We start from the raw sequence: 5636 nt of genomic DNA, 5'->3' as shown, positions 1-5636 counted from the left end.
TAAATTTTCGGTTTTGAATTTATAAATAAACAAATAACATGTTTCGTGATTGGTACTGGTACAATCTCAGAAAGTTCTAAAGACCGCATCACCATTGACCAACTTCCACTGGGTAAACTTTAGCTCCAGTCTCCATCAGGATATCTTGAAAGTCTGAAACCATAAGATGGTTCTCAGGATCACTTCATCTCCAGTGACATAACTTATATTCCATGATAAGATACCTGCCCATTTTTCTTCCTTTACAAAACATAGAGCCTTATCAACAAGAAACCATATCATTCAAAATACTCACCAGTAATCTCCACATGAACAATTCCCATTCCTAAACTGATGGAACCTTGTCGTATCTACAACAATGATTTCCCGTCTTTCGATATCTGAGATGCACTTTATGGCATTGTGGCAGTCCCCGCAGATTCTAAGATTCTTAAACACTCAAATTCAAGTCCCTGGAGTGAACTGATCAATCCAAATGCAACAACCAATTTCTCGCTGTGCCTCATAAGTAGCATATCTTTTTGTTCCTCCCTAACATCGTGCAACACAAAATCAAGATCTGGTTTGTACCCTGCCAGCTTCATACTCTTCTCCAACTCATTTAACTTCTGGTGTATTAAAGCTAATTCAGGATGTAACCTGTCTCCTGATCTGAACTCATGAACCACACTCTTTATTTCTATCCAACTATACCCGGGACTTTTCACCACCTTATTGTCCTTCATCAATTGCTAAACTCTGCCAACCTGGTCCCATTTGTTCATCACAGCGTAAACATTAGCAAGCTAAACATGACCTGCAGCACTTGTCGGATCTAGATCAAGCAAGTTTTGAGTTGCATACTCAGCCGCCTCTGAGTTCTTGTGTGTCTTACCGACGCCTAAAAGAGTTCCAAATATTGCACAATGTGGTTTAAAAGGCATTCTCTTTATCATTTCTACCGCTTTGTTTAGCAGACTAGCTCGACCAAGAAGATCAACTATACATGCATAGTGATCTGGCCTAGCTTCAATCCCATACTCAGTTTCCATACTGTCGAAATACTAAACCACAAGATCCACTAACCCAGCATGGTTACAAGCCGATAAGACCGCTACAAAGGTGATCCAATCCAGCTTGACTCTTCTCCTATTCATCTCACCAAACAGCCTAAGAGCCTTCCTACCAAACCCATGTTGAGCATACCCAGAAATCATCGAATTCCAACTAACAGTATCTTTTTGCCTTACCTCCCCAAACAACTTTCCAGCATCATCTAATTCCCCACATTTGCAATACATACTAAGCAACAATGTTCCAACCGTTGTATTAAAGTACAATGATGATTTACATGCATACTGATGGACTTGCTTACCTAATTCGAGTGCAGATAATTACTACAACCAAGTAGGAGGCTACTAAAGCTCGACGGATTCGGTTTTACCCCCAAACCCACCATCTTCCGAAAAAGCTTTAAACCATCTTCCGCTCGACAATTCTCCACATAACCTGAAATCATACATTTCCAACTCACTAAATTCCTCACTAGCATCTCCTCAAACAATTTTTCCGCCAACTCGATCTTTCTAAACTTCATATATCCCGTAACCATTGCTGTCCAAGCAACCACACTCTTAACCGGAGCACGACCCTTATTCCAACTTAAGGTATCTCCACAAAACACGGATACCACACAAACATTGGTACACCTTAAAATGAGCCGTTAGAGTAAACTGGTGGCTTTAGACTGCACCTGCATTAAAGATAGCAAAGGTATATAAAGAGAGAAAACCATAATTAAATATCAAGGTCGAAGTAATAACAAAAAATTGATTGATTATATATACCAAAAAAACAGTTATGCTTACTTGCTGCTATTTTATTACATAGAAGTTGATCATCGTGAATAGAAGTTGAAGTGGTCCTTGTTGTACTTGTACCATCCATATGAACATTTGTATGGGAATAGATGTGAACTTGTGTACTACCTATTCTTTGCCTTGTCTGTTTGCGCAGATTCGAAAAGTGAGGACTCATAGCATCCACATGCCTTTTTTGCTGCAACTTTCATTTTCGCTCAATCTTTTTTATGCAGATGCTAGTTGTTCTTTGCTTAAGACCATTACTTCTGGACAGACAACACATGACTACAAAAGTACAACAATAAGAGTTAATCTTTGTAAAATTAGTACTCATAGTAAATAATACTCATATGAACATTCTAAAAGTACTGTGCAACTTAAAAGTTTAGGTATTGATTATGTTAGCGCAAAACCTTAAAAGTACTGTTCAACTTAAGTTATCACTCAAAGTCCACAAAAAGAAGTTAGCAGCAAACAACTTAACTCCAAAAAGGCATTGCATTTACTAAAGAAAAGATGTTCCCCCTTATACCGATGCCATTACACATAAAACTAATCAACAAATGTCTCTGAACCGATAAGTTTGGTTCTTAACCATGCTTTAGTATGACATGAACTGAGTTACTTATTTAACATTTTAACCATATCTGGAATTATTTACCAGTAGAAGAGGATTGACAAAGTCCAAAAAACAAAATCATTTTAAATCAGTCAGGACGTCGAGGGATTTAAACTCCTCTTCTTGGTTCTGACAATTAGAAGAAGAGTGTTTGATCACACTGTCATATAAAATGATAGACCAACATAGTTCAGTAAACAAATCATTCCACATACTGGCTTTCACTTTTTAGTTTCAAATCATTCCACACAAAGAGAAACTAATACAAACATTACAATATTATCCATAAATAAAAAGGATTTCAAAATAAAAGAAAAAACACTGTTTTTAAGTAACGGGTGACCTTAAGCTACAGATATTTAAAAAGTTTGCAGTAAACAACAAAATGAGGAGATGAAGACAACGAAACCACAGAAATATCCTTACAGTAAGCATTGGCAAAAATTAGTTCACTTGAGATGCTGGCTAGCGATTCGAAACACAACAACCCCAGAACCACAAAGTAGATGCTGTTCCAAAGTGCTGCCCGTGCAGTTTGGTCAAAGGCAACTTTGATAGGAACAACCCACCAATCTTGGAAGGGGAATAGAGCCTGCAAAGCAACAAAACCTGTGTCAGGCTTCCACTTAATTTTGATTAATAAGATAAAATTAAGGTATAATTAACGACTCGTACAAAAGATCAAAAGATAATAATCACCTCACAGAACTGGCAATAATAATGAGAAAGAGATCCATGAAGAGAGAACCCAACAAGGCATGATCTGAACATGCGTGTCTGATCAAAATCAAAAAGAGGTTTTCCTTTAACGCACTACAAATCAGCATAATATGAGAAGAAAACTATGGAAATAGAAACTAAATGTATCAGAGAGCCTCAAAGAGTTACCTGCGCAATCCAATCTCCCAGAGAGTAGACTACGCCACTTATCATCATTTTAGCTAAAACATGAATTTCTCTTAAAGCTTCTTCATAAGCAGTCCAGTTGTGCAGTGGTGCATATCTTGTTGTCTCCGGAGAAAATATGATTTTTTTTCATTTTGTTATTTTTACTGTTGGCAAAAGAAAGTGGGAGAGAGAGAGACTGAGATTGAGAGGGAGACGGAATGTGAAAGGACTATATGTATTTATGGTAATTAAAGACATGTAATTAATATTAAGTGGAAAAATGGTACAATCAGGGAACCAAGAGCAATAGAGCCAAGGTGTAAGCGCGATGAGTCGCTTCATGTGAAACCAACTGGAAGATACGTAATTTCCTTCTTTAAAAAAAAATCCAAAACATATCAGGCTCATAGAGTACCCAAGGACTATTACAATCAATTTAGCTCAACCAACAAAACAATTCTTCAAAGGGGCTTTTGTATTTGAGAAGACAAACAAATCTTTTTCCAAACAAAATTTGAGTGAATAGTAAAGTTTGCGAACATATGTTATTTCCCATCGATCCCTATATAGTTTCTATCTAAAGTCACATAAAGCTAGGTTCTTATAGAAATTTACTTTGAATATGGATTTTTTTTCTGATGAACGTTAAAATGGCTAAATAGCTTATTGAAACAAAACAGGACTAAAGTTAGTGTACCTCAGTTTTCCTATAATAGGAGTAAATGTCTTTAATGTATTCAACAACGGCAAGTGGATTATTCGAATCACAACTGTGTATATCAATAATGGGATCTGGCGATACGTCCTCCATTTCAACCTCCTCCTACAATAATCCCAAGAAGATGTAAGATCATCAGTTAAAATTTTTAAAACCCATTTCACAGAGCTGTCTTAGTTAATCAACAACATAGATAGTACATACAATCTTAACTTCTGTGAGTTTTGTGAACATCGGCAAAGGCAAGTCATTAGCTGCCTTGTACTCATCCATATCTATGATAGTACAGTCTTCCGGTAGTATCGACAGTTTTTGTTTTTTAGCTTCCTGTAATACAAAACAATCTCATTAAAATAATTTAGCTAGTGTTGTAACATAAAACGAAAAAGAAGGATACAACAAACATGTACCTCTGAAGTAAATATCTTGAGAGGAGAAGGTTGCTTGACTTGCCTCTTGTTTGCCAATTGCGCCGCAAACCGCCTTATAAAACAGCAAAAACTGACATTAACTATCGATAAAAGCACATTTAATTCATTCCAATTTAGAAAGAAATACAAAACTTAATACATTGTTCACTCCTAACCATATCATGTAATTGGTCGATGAACCGGAACATTAGTTAGATTTCTATCATTAACTCCATTGCTTTTCCTTCAAAATCAAACAATATACATATAAGGCAAAAGATCAAGTATTACAATTAGGTTAAAAGAGAGAACTTATCAAGTGTTTTTAGAACTTACTCTTGTAATCCTCTTTTGTTCACAACAACACAAGGCTGATTTCCAATTACATTCGGATTAATCATACTCAAATAAAGCTCGTCGGTTACATCCAACTTCAGCTGTTACCACCTTCCCAAATCCTACTCTTGCACAGCCTTTATTAATTAACCACAAACCAAACAAAAAAATTCAAATCAAAACTGTGGTTTTAGTTTTAGTTTTACAGCTCAATCCAAAACACACCCACATCATCAAGTAGAAGATCAAAAATATTACCTTGCAGATTCTTGGGTCCCATTAGTCCTGAATTGTTTTCTTTCGAAGTATTCATCTTTTTAAACTATCCTAATACAACAACAACAACAAAGAAAGGGGCAAAAAAAAAAGATCAGTTTCTTGAAGATGTTTGTTCAAATACCTCAAGAACATATATTGAGAAAACCACAAACCTTGGATTTCATGAAAGATAATCAAGAACAAATATCTCTTAGTCTATTAAAGTCTTTTGATAATCCCATACCTGCAATAGGACCAAATCCGATGGAAGGTAAAAACCATAAGAACTAAAAAAATAGAAATTGATTTTGAAATTTGATTGACTGAGAGATTTGGGAAAAAAAAGAAACATACCTGATTTCAAATTATGCAACTTGCTAATCGACGGAGTGATGGATACAAATATACGATGATTCTTTCTTCTTTTATTTGTTCTTCTTATCTGGTCACATGGAATATTGAAAAAAATGAGAGCAACCCTTCATTGGTGAGAGAGAAGGTTTAAGGACTTTTCAGTTTTTTTTTAACGTCTAATAAATTACTTGATTAAATGGCTAATTAAATGT

General features: G+C 35.6%; 1 pseudogene; it reads right to left on the bottom strand.

The window, feature by feature from the left end:
• Positions 1-392: 392 nt before the first annotated feature.
• On the bottom strand, positions 393-725 carry LOC147504572 (pentatricopeptide repeat-containing protein At4g16835, mitochondrial pseudogene; annotated as a pseudogene).
• Between the last annotated feature and the right edge of the window lie 4911 nt (positions 726-5636).

Source organism: Coptis chinensis, chromosome 4 (genome assembly GCF_015680905.1).
Source record: "Coptis chinensis isolate HL-2020 chromosome 4, ASM1568090v1, whole genome shotgun sequence".
NCBI lineage: Eukaryota > Viridiplantae > Streptophyta > Magnoliopsida > Ranunculales > Ranunculaceae > Coptis > Coptis chinensis.
The sequence above is the reverse complement of the archived record's forward strand: the minus strand, read 5'-3'. Positions and strand labels throughout refer to the sequence as shown.